Below are 16,263 nucleotides of genomic sequence, written 5' to 3' on the forward strand. Positions count from 1 at the left end.
TCATTCTTACTCCTTCCTGTCTGAAACCTTGATGCACAACATATTCCAGAAGAATTAAGTGGTTATCTTTCCTTGGTGGTACCTTTTAATGCAACACTAGTAACTGAAATAATTCATAGGAAAGGCCTAACACATAGATGTTAAAATTAGTTCTCTTTCCTCTTTTCTTTTTCTAAGAACCCCAACTGCCTTCAGATGCCAGGGAAAGTATGTGGTAATACTAGGGGTCTAGAGAAGGAAATCTAAAGGTGTTAAGTATTATGTTATCTAAATTCCACAGGGGAGTGGGAAACATGGGACAGAAGCCAGATAGATAGTCACCTCTGGCCAAGCCACAGCATATTTCATGCCAAGAGGCAGGTACCCAGAGTGCCGATCTGGGAGAAAGGTCAGGAAAGAACGGGTCATCTAAGTCCATCATGTAGCAATTCAGCAGGGCTCCTGGAGTTTGTCAGCCTTGACAACATGATGTTTTTGAAGAAAAGAGAACCAAGTGTTCTTGATGCTTGACCTCTTGAGAGGTGGTAGTTGATAGTTTGGGAAGGAATTGGGATTACATGGTCCATTCAAAATAGAATAGTCCATAGATGACCCCTTATCAAAAGGTACATGGTATGCTCTGATGCCTAAAGTTGTTGATCCAGTGGTCATCCTAAAGCTGCTTGTCTTTTAGAGATGGCAGGGACTCCTTTAAATAATACAAGTGTTAATTAGTATCCTGGATGTGTCACACAAAAATGAGGTGGTTGAGAATTTCGTCGATCTTTTACAATGGTGTGTGATGATTAGGGGAAAGCAGTTTGGATAGTTCAGTGCAATGGGGCTAGCAAGAGCAGGGAACTATTTATACCCTTAAACCTAAAGGCATACTGGGAAGCCACAGTTACAGATAAAGAAAGCAGTGACCTCTATGTTGTCCTGCTTCCAGCAGGACACAGACAGCCAAGCTATAGAAATCTGTAGGGAGAAACTCAGAAGACTAATTCTATAGTCTTACTCCTCCTCTCAACCAGAACCGTTTTTGTTTGTTTTGGTTTTTGTTTTTGTTTGTTTGGGTTTTTTCCAAGCCCTGGCTGTCCTGGAACTCACTCTGTTTACGAGGCTGGCCTCAAACTCAGAAATCCACCACCTCTACCTCCCAAGTGCTGGGATTAAAGGCATTCGCCACCACTGCCCAGCCACCAGAACCATTTTTTGACTGAATCTAAAATGGAAGCCAGAAGATAAGGCCCATCAAAGTAGACCTCAGAGCACAGCATCTAGGACCCAGAATAGAACGGAGAAAGGAAAAGATTGGATCTGGAAGGACAAATTTAAGAGGAACAATTTCAGATGTGTTAGCTCACATCTGCCATCCTAGCAGTTTGTTCAAAGCTAGCCTGGACTACAGAGTAAGACTATGACTCAAAAACCAAACCAAACCAAACCAAACCAAACAAACAAAAACAAGAGAGAAGGAGAGACAGGAGGGGGGAGAAGGAGAGGGAGAGGGGGAGAGATAAGGAAAGAGGGAGGGAGGGGGGAGAGAGAGGGAGGGAGGAAGAGGAGAGAGAGAGGAGGAGGAGAGAGAGAGAGGAGGAGGAGAGGGGGAGAGAGAGAGAGAGAGAGAGAGAGAGAGAGAGAGAGAGAGAGGAGAGAGGGAGAGAGAGAGAGAGAAGAAAATCCAATTCATCATCTGCATCAACTCAGGATAATTAGTTTGATTCTAGGACAGGATGGACAGGGGGAACCCATGAAGGAGATGGAGGGTATAGAATAGGGGCTTGTTCCCAAGATGGCAGAAAATTTCCAGCAACAGATAATCAAATACATACACATTTTTCCAAGCCTTGCTTTACATCCTATTTGTTCCATTAGACAAAACCATTTATGTAACTCAGCCCAAATTGAAAACTAAACTCCATTTCTAGGTGGGAGGGTGATGTGAAGGAATGATGGAGATGCTTAGGCAAATGCTATCAACATACCAACAATAAATATGAATGGACAGAATGAAAACTCTCACTTAGATTCAGCAATAAATGCATAGCCACCAAAGATGATGACCTGCAGCGTGAGAAACAGAGATATGGAGAGAGGGAGGGATGGACGGTATCTAGGTCATGAATGAAAACCTTACTCTTCACTCCAGATGTTTGTAAAAAGCATCACCTGTCACCCATTCCTGGTGTAAGTATCATACCGGAGTTCATTTTAGAAGTTGTAATGACTTTTGAAAGCATACCACGGCTCACCCATGCCCACATATATAAAAACGTAATACCAAAATTAAAGCAATATAAGCTAGACAAATGCTACTCTTGGCCTTAATTGGAAAAAAAAAAATCTCTCTTTGCAGTAAACAGAAGTGAATGAAAAACTGTGGCTGCCCAGCACAGTAAGTGATGGTTGAGGTTCATCTCTAAACAATACATGTCTGCTACTCCCCATAAGGTTCAGTGAGCATCAAGAAGGCTGGGGGGGTGGGGCCTTTGACACCTCTGGATAGGAGAAATCTCAGTTACTTCTAAGATAAAGAAGACAGGTGTTACTGTGCCCACCTTGGGAAATACAAGGTGAGGAGCAACATTGGGTATAAAATGCATTTAATTTTTTCTCAAGTACTGTCTTAGTCAGCATGTCTATTCCTGAAACAATATCATGACCAAGAAGCAAGTTGGAGAGGAAAGGATTATTCAGCTTACACTTCCACATTGCTGTTCATTTAAAAGAAGTCAGGACTGGAACTCAAGCAGGTCAGGAAGCAGGAGCTGATGCAGATGCCATGGAGGGAAATTTCTTACTGACTTGCTTCCACTCGCTTGCTCAGCTTGATTTCTTATAGACCAAGACCACCAGCCCAGGGATGGCACCACCCACAATGGGCCCTCCCCCCCTTGATCACTGATTGAGAAAATGTCTTACAGCTGGATCTCCTGAAGACATTTCCTCAGGGGAGGCTCCTTTCTCTGTGCTAACTCCAGCTTGTGTCAAGTTGGCACACAAAACTAGCCAGTACAAGTACTATAAGAATAAAAATGTTTCTAGCCTTTGAATCTGTTTGTACAGCTTGAATAAGATTAAAGCAGGTCCTTTCTCTCGGTATACCGTAGAGTGTAAAGCAGTCCTTTGTTAATACAGAACTGGCACAGAGAATGTAAGGATTGCTGATAAAGAGCCATGCCTTGATAACCATGTACCCTCCTTGAACCTCAAGAACATGTTAAATGCAAGGAAAATGGAGTTACAAGGAATGGGAGAGGAGCCTTGCTCCTCAGGTTAACAGCAGCAAGGCACAGGAGAAAGCCAATGAAGCAGTAAGTACTTGGAGAATAAGCCCTGGATCTGATGTGGCCCTAATCACATGGCCCTAATGTCCACATGCCTCCCCACTCCCAGAACCAAGCTTTCAGTTTAAAAGGGTTTTTGAAAACAAGCTTTGCATGTAGCCCAAAGACCTTTTCCATCACTATATTGTTCTCCCCTTTCTTCTGCTTTTGGCAACACCCACCATCCATATCTAAGTTCAGACTTCAAAAGACCAAGTACTGCTGGTAAATTGCTCAAACACTCTTCCTCTGCTTGTGCCTCCTGCAAAACGATCAGCAGACTCAGAGTCTCCCTCGGATGATGTAAGGTGTTCCTTTACTCCACCTGTGAATGAGTCAAGAAAATGATCCCAATAATGATAGGGCAGGCAGAAGTCGGCCCTCACACACACACCACACCCACACCTCTGGAACTTATGTCCTCTGTGTGACAAGAGTCTTGGCAGGGGTGATAAGGGAGTGAAAGACTCACAGATGAATCTAGATTCTCTTGGTGGGATCAAAGCAATGTTACACAGGAGAGCATGAGAGGGAGGAAGAGCCAAGCGTCATGGCTCCTGCCTGCAGTCTCACAAATTGGGAGCTAGAGAAGGAGAATTGTCACAAGTTCAAAGCTAGCCTGAAGTATTATATAGTGTACTCAAGATCAGCCTGGGCTACAATGTGAGACTGTCTCAAAAGACAATAAATAACAAAACCAAAAGCTGAAAATGCAAAGATGGCAGCTTTGTGCCGCCAGCTACCCTTGAACCCTCCAGGCAAGATAAAGTGAGAAAGCCTGAGCAAGGAGGAACTGGCTTGACTCCAAACAAACCAACTTCCGGCTAGACAGGCGAGGTCACACACTTGGGCATCTCCACTCTACCTTTGGGTTAGAGAAAAGACCTGACATTTTTGACTTCTAGGGAACTGGAACTACAGACAGTAGTATTGTTTCTAGCTCCCTCTGTATACCTACAAATTTTGTACTTCTTAACGGTGAAATAATAGCGTATTGTGCAAATGCTCCACATTTTCAGTATCCATTCATCAGTTGATGGATATCTACGCTGTTTCCATTTCCTGGCTGTTCTGAATAGAGCATCTATAAACACGAATGAACAAGTTTCTCTGTAGTAGGATATAGAGTCCTTTGGGTATGTGCCCTAGAGTGGTTTGACTGGATCATGGCTAGATCCACTTATACCTTTCTGAGGAACCCCCACGTCAATTTCCATAGTGGTCGCACCAGTTTCCACTCCCATCAACAGTGAAAAAAGCGGTCCTCTTTCTCCACTTTCTCCCCAGCCCTTGTCACCTTTTTTTTTTTTATCTGTTCTGACTGGGGAAATCCCACAGCAGGTTTACTTTGCATTTCCCTAATTGCTAAAGGTGTTGAACATACCGAAACAAGTTTCTCAGCCATTTGTAATTCATATTTTAAGAAGTTTCTGTTTAGTTCCCTGTCCCATTTTTATTTTTCTTGATGTTTAGAGGTATTTAAAAGCTCCTTTGTATATCTATATATTTCAAAATACATTGTGTAAGTTTCTCAAATAATTAATAAAAATATTTAATGGAATGAATTAATCTTTCAAACTGCTGTTAGGAATGTAAATAAGGGGCTAGAGAGATGGCTCAGTGGTTAAGAGCACCAACTACCCTTCCAGAGGCCCTGAGTTCAATTCCTAGCAACCACATGGTGGCTCACAACCATCTGTAATGGGATCTGGTGCCCTCTTCTGGTGTGTCTGCAGACTGCTACAGTGTACTCACATACATAAAATAAATAAATAATTCTCAAAAGAAAGAAAGAAAGAAAAGAATGCAAAAAAGATCTCCTTTTCTTTCACTTAAAACATACTTATTATAATGCGTTTTCTTGTTTTTGCTTGTTTGTTTTGTTTGTTTTTGGGACAGGGTCTATACATAGCTCCGGCTGTCCTTGAACTCACTGTGTAGACCAGACTGACTTCAAACTTAAAACAATCTACCTACTTCTGCCTTCTGAGTGTTAGTGTTAAAGATGTGTGCCACCATGCCCAGCTTATTACAAGATTTCTAATAATAACACTATTTTTAAACTTATTTTTATTTTACGTGCATTGTCTTTTGCCTACAGTGTGTGAGGGTGTTGGATCCTAGAGTTACAGGCAGTTGTGAAATCCCATACATGTGCTGGGAATTGAACCCAGGTCCTCTGGAAGAGCAGTTAGTACTCTTAACTGCTAAGCTTAACTCCAGCCCTAATAATAAGATTCTTGTGGAATGCTTTTTTTAAAGATTTATTTATTTATTATATGTAAGTATACTGTAGCTGTCTTCAGATACCGAAGAGTGCTTCAGATCTCATTACAGATGGTTGTGAGTCATCATGTGGTTGCTGGGCTTTGAACTGAGGACCTCCAGAAGAGCAATTAGTGCTCTTAACCCTTGAGCCATCGCTCCAGCCCTTCTTGTGGAATACTTAAAATAAGATTTACTTCTAGATTGCTTAGAAATAATTTCCAGTAACGTGTAGTACATAAAAACCAACTGTCCATCAACATCATCTAGAAAATTAAGTCAAATAATTGGTAATGTTATTACATAGTTACTATTATTTTTAACTGTATGATTGCTTGCCTAAATGTATGTCTGTGTGCCACATGCCTGCATTATACAGGGAGGACAGAAGAGGCCAATGGATCCCCTGGACTAGAATTACAGACAATTGTGAGGCACCATGATGGTACTGGTAATCGAACCCAGGTCCTTTGGAAGAGTAGCCAGTGCTCCTAACCCTGAGTCATCTTTTTAGCCTCTACAGTTGCTCGTATAAATCATACCACGTGTCATGGTTCATATGATATGCTTTTGAAGAATCTCATGATTGTTGTTGAATATCATCTTTCCACTAAAGGCAGCCAAGGAAAATTACAAATTCAGCTGGGAAGCTTCATCGTGAGTTAACAGCTTATGCTTGAAAACCCAATGAAGGTCTAGCTTGTGCTAAGTAGTTTCTTTCTTGAACAACTATTTATCTGTATGTGTGTGGGCATCATTCCTTCATGTGAACTAGAACGGACAAGTACAAATAACTTTCCAAGGTTCCTTATTTGCTGTGCACGTGTGCATGAAAGATGATGGAGATGCTGGGTAAGTTCACGGGTGCTTCTGAATACTCGAGACTTTTCTTCAGCTCTTCAAAATGATGCTTTACTGTCCTAACTCCTAGGTTGCACGAATGTGAATTTCTGGTACTGACAAATATACTCACACTTCATACTCCAGACTCAAAAAGAAACATCAAGTCGGCCAAAACACAGCTGTGGAAGGAAGGTAAATACATCAGTATCTCTTAGAGCATCCCACTCTGGATACACATGCGTGAAGTCTCCCTCACACCCGAAGCAGTTATAACATGCTGGCTGCCAGTCAGACACTTTAACTGGAGTGTTTTGAGTCAGGAACTGCTTGCCTTATATTCCAATACACTTGGAGACCTGAAGTTCAACATCATTCCTGTTGGGCTGAAGCCAGTGTGTCGGCAAAGCCGCCATGCTCCGGAGGTTCTGAATGTCCATCTCCTTGCATTTGCAGTTGCTGGCGACTGTGGGTCCTTACATTGTTGCTTCCTTCTATTCAAGATTCAAGAAAAGCCTTCTTTCTATTTGCCCTTGGGATCCATTTGCTACTTGGAGGATGGCCAGCACGGACAGAGAGATCCCGTAGGCTTCTTTGCCTTTTGTGTGAGACTTGGCACAAAAAGAGTCCCAACCAGTATTCAAGGGGAAGGAGGAAGGTAAGGCTGGATCCTGTTGTCTTAGCTGTTTGTCTCACTGTTGTGGTAAAAACACCTGACAAAGGCGACTTTCCCAGGGAAGATTTACTTTGGCTCACAGTTGATGGATGCGATCCATCACAGTTGAAGGATGCGGTCCATCACGGCAGAGAGCGGGTCACATTGTATCTGGACAGAAAGGGATACAAGCTTGTGCTTCGCTCATCTTCTCCATTTTATTCTGTCTGAGACTCCAGCCCACAGAATGCATCTTCTCACCTCAGGTACCCTGATTTAGATGCTCTCTCCAGACAGATGCTCAGAGACTTGTTTCCATACCGATTCTAAATTCTATCAAACAAACACTCGAATCCCTGATTCAGATCTGCCACTGGGGGAACTATCATAGTCAGTGCAATGTTTCCTTGTTTCTTCCTCCTCCGGGATACACAAGCCTTGCCTGTCCTCAGAACTGGCTGACCCAAGCGGAGCTTTTCAGTTCCTTTTTGCCTAAAGTCTTGTATCAGACAGATGAGACACTGGGTGGTATCTGCAGGAGGGGCGGGGTCATAAGGACCACATGAGCGAGAGCAGAGAAAGCCCCTCTGCGGGGAGAGACAGGCTGATCAGAGCATTCTCAGCTGCCTCCATGCTGAAGCTCTCTTCCCTCACTGCTTTCCTCTGTCTTACAAGCTAGCTCTGTCAGCCTCTTGATTTATTTTCTTTTCCAGATTTACTTAGAAAAACAAATCCAGGTTTAGATGCGTCTCTGCTCCCAACCCAGCCATAAATTAAATAGCTTAGACACAAAGTGTGTGGGTGCGGAATGGGGGATGGAAGGAAGGAAGTTAAGAAGGAGGGAAGAAAGGAAGATAGGAAGGAAGGAAAAAGAAGAGGAGCCCACTACAGTCTCCTCAGTGCTGGCATCCTGTCCAACATTTTCTTGGCTGCTAACTTACCTTGCTATCCTGAATGCTTTTTCATCATGGGATCTTTGGCCCCTCCTAGACCCCTGGGGTCATAGGCTCAGTGTAGGGGGCTACAGCACCACGGTGAGGTCCCAGTAGCTTCAGCCCTGCTGATGCTACTTGCGCACCAGATGGATCTGTAAGCAGATAGGACACAGGCAGCACAGTCTTCAGAATTCTCCAAAAGCAGGAGCCCTCATCCTTGAGGGCAGGCTCTGGCTTAGGGTGCATCAGTGGGCACTCAGTGGGCAGCACATGTCAGATGCCCAGCTCAGCTGTCCAGTCCCTCTTGAACAGGTTGGCACAGATCTTACCACTGGCACCCACACCTGGGTGGAAAGTCTTAGTCAGGAAATGGGCCTTGGGTGGGGAGGAGGGAAATCCTTGCCTAGTAGGAGCTTCGTGCTGAACAGACCTCTGGTCTAGGGATTCCCCTCAGGGCCCTAGATGGTGACCTGCAGGTCAGTGAGGACCTCCTCTTTGGGGAAGACCTTAATGTCACCAAGTGGCTTCAAAATCAGTATCACCTCCTCTTGTACACCAGATGTATGGTATAAAGAGGTAGATTCTTTAGTTGGAGTTTCTGCACTTCTCTGAGCTCCGTCAGGGATGGGGTTCCAACAGCTGGCTGCTGTGGCCCAAGTGAGGTCCTCCAGCCTAGCTCCATGCCACACTAACTTGTACTCTGGCCACAAAATGTCCAAAAGTTTATACCCGCTTGGCTGCACTGGCAAGGTCTGTCAGATTTTATCCCATTCTTTCAAAGAAACAACTAATCCAGGAAAACATCGTAAAAATACACCCACACTGTCAGTGAGCTGGAAAGTCTTACTGTGCTAAAACTTTTAAGAATCTCCTTCTCACAGCCCTGAGAGTATAATGACTACTAATCACCACAGGTCAGTGAGCAAGACATCACCTACCAGATGGCCATCCATAAAACCTGGCCTGAGGGCCTGGTTGGTACAAATTGCAACATACTTAAGTTTGGTCTAGGACAACAATCTAAAAGGCGGCAGTTTATTCTTCAGTTACCTTAGATAGACAGTGAAGCCTCATCAGTCACTCTAGATTTAGAGCTAAGTGGCAGTAGGAGTTCAAGGCAGTCAAATGAACATAAGCAGGGATAATGGATTGTCAGGCAATCCTGCAAACTTTCTGACTTCCTGTCTGCAGGCGTCCTCAAATCCTTAGCTCCTGGACTTTGCTATTGGGTCTCTAGGATGCACGGCTTGGGGGAGCCAACTGTCAGCATGATGCTATTGATGAGGAGGCATCAGCACCTTGGCCAAACCTATCTTCTTTCCATAATTTCCCAGGCTCTGAAATTGACACCTTGCAGTATTTTGGTTGTGTTGCCTAAGGAGTATTGTGGCTAAAGGCTCGGCCGTGTCACTGTAGAGGCTCAGAGAAGCCTGGAAGTAGGGGCACTGTCTGCATGGTTCTGCAGCCTGGGTGGGCCGTAAGCTCAGGGACTCACACTAGCTCACTGAGATGCACTACCACTCAATCTCCACAGACTGTCCCAGGTGTGGCCATGCCAGGGGCCAATAAGCACTGGTAGAGGCAGATGCTGGACCCATCTGCTCTTCTTCTCCTGGGTAGGGTGGCATGGGTGTGGCTTGGGTGGGGAATCTAATATCACTCCATGCTCCTGGAAAAGTAAGACACTTTTCTTTTCCCTGTATGGTATCATTGATGTAATTCCCCTCCGGGAACCAGCCCCCGTCTTTCTTGGTTATAGTTGGTTGCAGCAGGAAGATTCTGTCTAGTGCTTTTTTTTTTTTTTAACTAGGTCAACTTTATTTATTTTTTATTATTATTTTTATTTCCTATATTCTTTGTTTGCATTCCAAATAATTTTCCCTTTCTCAGTTCCTCCCTCCCCAAAAGTCCCATAAGCCCTCTTCCCTCTGCCCGTTCTCTGATCTACCCCCTCCTACTTCTCTGTCCTAGTACTCCCCTACAATGCTGGATTAAGCTTTTCCAGGACCAGGGAACTCTCCTTCCTTCTTGGGAGTCATTTGATATGTGAATTGTGTCTTGGGTATTCAGAGCTTCTGAGCTAATATCCACTTATCAGTGACTGCATTCCATGTGTGTTCTTTTGTGATTGGGTTACCTCACTTAGGATGGTATTTTCCAGATCCAACAACCATTTGCCTAAAAATTTCATGAATTCAGTGTTTTTAATAGCTGAATAGTATTCCATTGTGTAAATATACCACATTTTCTGTATCCATTCCTCCTTTGAGGGGCATCTGGGTTTTTTCCAGCTTCTGGCTATTATAAAAAAGAGCTGCTATGATCATAGTGGAGCATGTGTCCTTACTGCATGCCAGGGAATCTTCTGGGTATATGCCCAGGAGTGGTATTGCAGGGTCCTCCGGAAGTGTTATGCTGAGTTTTCTGAGGAACCGGCAGACTGATTTCCAGAGTGGTTGTACCATCTTGCATTCCCACCAGCAGTGGAGGAGTAGTCCTTTTTCTCCACATCCTCACCAACACCTGCTGTCTCCTGAGTTTTTAACTTTAGCCATTCTGACTGGTGTAAGGTAAAATCTCAAGGTTGTTTTGATTTGCATTTCCCTAATGACTAGTGATGCTGAACATTTTTTAAAGTACTTCTCAGCCATTCGAAGTTCTTCAGGTGAAAATTCTTTGTTTAACTCTGTACCCCATTTTTAATAGGGATATTTGGCTCTCTGGAGTGCTTGAGTGCTTTGTATATATTGGATATTAGCCCTCTGTCGGATGTACATTTGGTGAAGATCTTTTCCCAATTTGTTGGTTGCCATTTTGTCTACTTGACAGTGTCCTTTGCCTTACAGAAACTTTGTAATTTTATGAGGTCCCATTTGTCAATTCTTGATCTTAGAGCATAAGCTATTGGTGTTCTGTTCAGGAGCTTTTTCCCTGTGCCCATGTCCTCAAGGGTCTATATCCAGCAAAACTCTCAATCACCATAGATGGAGAAACCAAGATATTCCATGATAAAACCAAATTTACACAATATTTTTCCACAAACCCAGCTCTACAAAAGATAATAGGTGAAAAACGTCTAGTGCTTTATAGTGGAGAGACAAAAACAAACAAACAAACAAACCAAAAAAAATGATAAGAAAGAGATCAGGGGAAATCATCAAAGGTCTTCAACTCAGTTACACCTCTCATTCTCTGTACAGGTATCTGGTAGGCCTATACTTGACACTTGGGATATGGAAACAGGGTCCTGCTTTGATGGAATGGGGAGGGTAAAGACAATTAGCATTATGCGCTTGTGTCACAGAGGTGGTTCTAAATTAGGGAGCTTCATTTCCCAGAAGATACCCGGGAGGATCTGAAAGGTTTTTGTTCCCTCTGGCATCTAGTGAGCAGAGTGATACCACTGCCTAACCCACAGATCCCAGACTTGCTCCATGATGAAAGGTGGCTTAATGTCAACAGCGGTAAGGCCACATGAGCCTGCGCTTAGGTGGCGATTCCCAAAGTATGGTCAATCAGGCCACATCAGTGTCTCTGGGAGTTTGTTACAAACATATTCTCTAACCACGGAATCAGAGCCTCTGGGGGTGAGAGCCAGAGATAAGGGGGTGAGAGTTACTTTATGTCTGGGTGTGGTTTAGTTGGTGGTGGCTTGGTTTGGAGATGGGACCTCACATAGCTCAGTGTTCTTCAGTGTTCTGGTTTGCTCTCTATTGCTGTGATAAGCACATGATTAAAAGTAAGTTGAGGTGGAAAGGGTTCATTTTAGCTTACAGCTCTCGGGTCACACTCCATCACTGAGGGAAGGTGGGCCAGGAACTCAAGGCTGGAACCTGGCATGTGATCTGAATTGGAGGCCATAGAGGAGTGCTGCTTCTGGCTCCTTGGCTCTCCTAGTTTGCCTTTTTAAAAAATAACCAAGGACCACCATCCCGGGGGTGGGTAGCCTTAGTGGGCTGTCCTTCCCACAGCCCATTAATCAAGGAAATGCCAGGAAATTTTCTCTAAAGAGCAGAGGTGATGGAGGCATTTTCTCACTTTGAGGTTTCCTCTTCCCAGCTGACCTGAGTTTGTCAAGTTGACAAAGCATCAAACAGAACACCAGGTTGGCCTTGAACTTGTTGTGTAGCCAAGGTTGGCTTTGAACTACTGACTGCCATGCTTCCACCTCCCAACAGCAGAGATAACAGGCACTGCACACTATCCTTGCCTAAAGATCTATAATTTAATCAGCTCTCCAGGGGCTCATATGCTAATGTTTAAGAGCCACTTTTAAGGAAGGGAAAGCAGCTGTCCACATAAACTAAGAAAATTAGTGTCTACATAGAGAGTTCCAGAAACCCTGTCTCAGAAAGCAAAAATAAATAGATAAAAGTAAATTAAAATAAGCTAAGAAAAATACTTAGAAAACTCTATACTTAAAAGTTCTTGCTGGGCAATGATGGCCCACGCCTGTAATCCCAGCACTCTGGGAGGCAGAGGCAGGCAGATTTCTGAGTTTGAGGCCAGCCTGGTCTACAGAGTGAGTTCCAGGACAGCCAGGGCTATACAGAGAAACCCTGTCTCAAAACAAAAACAAAAACAAAAACAAAAACAAAAACAAAAAAAAAAAAAACCAAAAACTCCAAAAAAACAAAACAAACAAACAAAAAAAAAGTTCTTAAAAATGGGAGCCTGGAGAGATGCCTCAGTGATTAAGAGCACCAGTCACTCTTCCTGGGGCCCCAGGGTCAATTCCTAACACCTACATGGCAGCTCACAACTGTCTGTAACTCCAGTTCCAGGGGAATATGACACCCTTACACAGACACATGAAACACTAATGCACATAAATTTATTTTTTTAAAGATTTATTTATTTATTATACTGTAGCTGTCTTCAGACACTCCAGAAGAGGGCATCAAATCTCATGGCAGATGGTTGTGAGCCACCATCTGGTTGCTGGGATTTGAACTCGAGACCTTTGGAAGAGCATTAGTGCTCTTAACCGCTGAGCCATCTCTCCAGACCACATAAATTAATTTTAAAAAGTTCTTAAAATGGTTCTTAAAACCAATTTGTCAATAATCAGTAGCCTCTGGAAGTTTATTACAAATACAATTTCTGGGGGTTTGGAGAGATGGCTTAGAGGTTAAAAGTATGTAGTGATCTTTTAGAGGACCTAAATTCAGTTCCCAGCATCCACATCAGGCATCTTATAATTGTCTATAACTTTAGCTCCACGAACCCATTGCATCTGATCTCCAGACACCCATTTTCATATGCATATAGCTTACCCATTCAAGTTCTTAAACTTGTAACCTGAGAGCTTGGTTTGATAGTATGTTGTTTGTTTGTTTATCTATCTATCTATCTATCTATCTATCTATCTATCTATCTATCTATCTATTTATTTTGGTTTTTCGAGACAGGGTTTCTCTGTGTAGTCCTGGCTGCCCTGGAACTCAATTCTGTAGACCAGGCTGGCCTTGAACTCAGAAATCTGCCTGCCTCTGCCTCCCAAGTGCTGGGATTAAAGGTCTGTACCACCACTGCCGGGCTGAGTATGTTATTTATAAACTATCATGACTGCAACACAATTGTGCTACTACAGGGAGAAGATGGGGAACAGTCACTGCCTTCAGGACTCTTCCACTCTGGGAAGGCCAGGGAGCAGCTCACTATAGCTTCAGCTACACAGTGAGTGCAGGACCATCTTGGGCTACTCAAAGACCTGTCTCAAAAACCAATGATAGCCAGGCCTGGTGGCACTTGCTTTTAACCTCAGCACCCTGGAGGACTATTTTCTGACCCGAACTGCCACCATCGACAGGAGTCCATCTGGGCCTGCTCATCAAAGATCATGCCTCCCTCCTAAGCAGTTCAATGCAATTCTTCCCTACTTGCATGTGGCCTCAGGGGCTCTGGGAGAGGTTAGAGTACACGGGTGGGGAAAAATGAGAAGAAGTGCCAACTATGAACCCATGGGGAAGGCATCATTCCTACTTTAAGGTTAGATTACCTATGCTCCACTCACCATTGCTCTGTGATAAGCCTAATAAACTCATCCAGATCAACTTGGGTGGAGTCATACCTCAGTTTGCCTTGGGACCTTAGGAGGAGGAGGAGGAAGAGGAAGAGGAAGAGGAAGAGGAAGAGGAAAGAGAGACACTGTTTATGTCTCTCCCCAGTGGGAAGGAATTTTACTAGCTCAGAGGCAGGTGGATCTGTGAGCTCGAGACCAGCATGGTCTATACAGTGAAACCCTGTCTTACAAAACAGAAAAACAAAGACAAACAGAAAAACAAATATAGACACCGAGCCCCAGATGAACCAGCAGATAACTGCCATCACAGTAGTCAGTGCCAGTGAGATCCACCAAAGTCTCTGATCTACTGGTCGAGATTAGTAAGTTATTAGCAAATAAGGGAAACTGGAAGCTCTCAGAAAAAGGTAAGGTTGCCCTGGAGCAATCTCAAGAACACCAATGAATTGGCCAAAGATGACATGGCAAAGGTTGGCCTTAGATCTCATTAGAAAGCCCCGGTGGGTTCAAAGCAGCTTTGGTTGTGGACACAGCCATTCCTCTGCAGTGCGGGTTCTGTGCTGCCAAGGAAAGCTGACTGAGACTCCACAGCTCATTCGAATCTACTGTATGTTCTGAATTATGGTGGTTTTTACTGTATGTGTGATATCAGGGATATGAACAGGACCTGGGCCATCACAAACTCTGTTGAGTGTGGGCAATTGGTGAGGACATATTTACAGCAAAGACATTTACTCCATGAGTGGCTATTTCTTGGCAGTTTTCAAGGACCAAATGGTTTCACTTTGACACAGCCCACCTTCCCCTCTGGGCGGTGGTTTGAATAAGAAGTGCTGCCATAGACTCATGTATTTGAAAGCTTAGCACCAGGGAGCAGCACTGTTCGAAAAGGATTAGGAGGCGTGGCCTTGTTAGAGGAAGTCTGTCACTTGGGGTAGGCTTTGAGGTTTCAGAAACCTTACTCCAAGCCCAGAGGCTCTCTGTTCTGCTGCCTGTGGATCTGAATGCTGAATTCTCAGTTACTTCTCCAGGATCATGTCTGCCCAACATTCTCCCTGTCAAGATGACAATAGACTGAACCATTGCAACTGTAAGCAAGCCTCAGCTAAATGCTTCCTTTTATTCTGAGCAGAGTTGCCTTGGTCATGGTATCTTTTCACAGCAATGGAACACTGACTGAGATACTCCACCATGTGGGTCCCAGAGATTGAACTCAGATCATTAGGCTTGCCTTTACCCTCTGAGTCATCGCTCCAGCATTTTATATTGTGAGAAGTCTTCATTAAGCTGCCTAGGTATGGCAAAACAAGAGGCTGGGGATTGTGCTAGTAGTGATAAACCAGTTCTTGCTGGAACTTGAGGGAGGAAGCATCTCTGTTGAGCACTGAGGAAAGAGGTCAGGCAAGGTAGACCCCTTGCCATCTACAGGGGAGATCCTGGCAAGCTGTGGGGCAAAACATTCTGTGTGTCTTCTTCTTTGTGTAGACCTGCCAGGAGGAGCACAAGGAGCACACTGACTCCTTGGTCACCTTCGCTGAATGCTTGAAGAAATGCTCTGAGAGATGGAAGACCATGTGTGTAATGGAAAAGTCCAAGTGTAAAGATTTGGCCAAGAGCAACAAAGCGTGTTATGACAAGGAAGGGGAGAACTATATTCCTCCCAAAGGTGATAAGAAAGGAAAGAAAGAAGATTCTATAGCTCCAAAACCTACCAGCATCTGCCTTCTTCCTGATTTGCTCTTAACATTGCCCAAAAATCAACAGTAAACACCAGTCCTGTCTATTGGAGATACTGCAAAGAAATTGGGTGAAATGTTGTCTGATAAACAGCTAAATGAGTAGAAAGCAGCTAAACTAAAGGAGAACTATGAAAAGGATATTTCTGTATACCACACCAAGGGCAAAGGTGAAGCAGGAAAGAAGGGTTCTGATAGACCAACAGGTTCAAAGAAGATGAATGAACCAGAAGAAGAAGAAGAAGAAGAAGAAGAAGAAGAAGAAGAAGAAGAAGAAGAAGAAGAAGAAGAAGAAGAAGAAGAAGAAGAAGAAGAAGAAGAGGAGGAAGAGGAGGAGGAGGAGGAGGAGGAGGAGGAGGAGGAGGAGGACGAGGAGGAGGACGAGGAGGAGGAGGAGGACGAGGACGAGGAGGACGAGGAAGGGGGAGGGGAAGGAGGAAGAGGAGGAAGATGTAGAATAATGGCTGCCCTAAAATGTATGTGCTTAGGCAACTATTTT

At 44.0% G+C, this 16,263-nt stretch overlaps 2 pseudogenes; one reads left to right on the forward strand and one right to left on the reverse strand.

Annotated features, from left to right (window-relative positions):
* Positions 1 to 7,953: 7,953 nt before the first annotated feature.
* On the reverse strand, positions 7,954 to 11,289 carry LOC127684923 (ubiquitin-conjugating enzyme E2 S-like; annotated as a pseudogene).
* A 148-nt stretch (positions 11,290 to 11,437) lies between these two features.
* On the forward strand, positions 11,438 to 16,056 carry LOC127684924 (high mobility group protein B2-like; annotated as a pseudogene).
* Positions 16,057 to 16,263: the final 207 nt, after the last annotated feature.

The sequence above is a fragment of the Apodemus sylvaticus genome, chromosome 5, assembly GCF_947179515.1.
Source record: "Apodemus sylvaticus chromosome 5, mApoSyl1.1, whole genome shotgun sequence".
NCBI lineage: Eukaryota > Metazoa > Chordata > Mammalia > Rodentia > Muridae > Apodemus > Apodemus sylvaticus.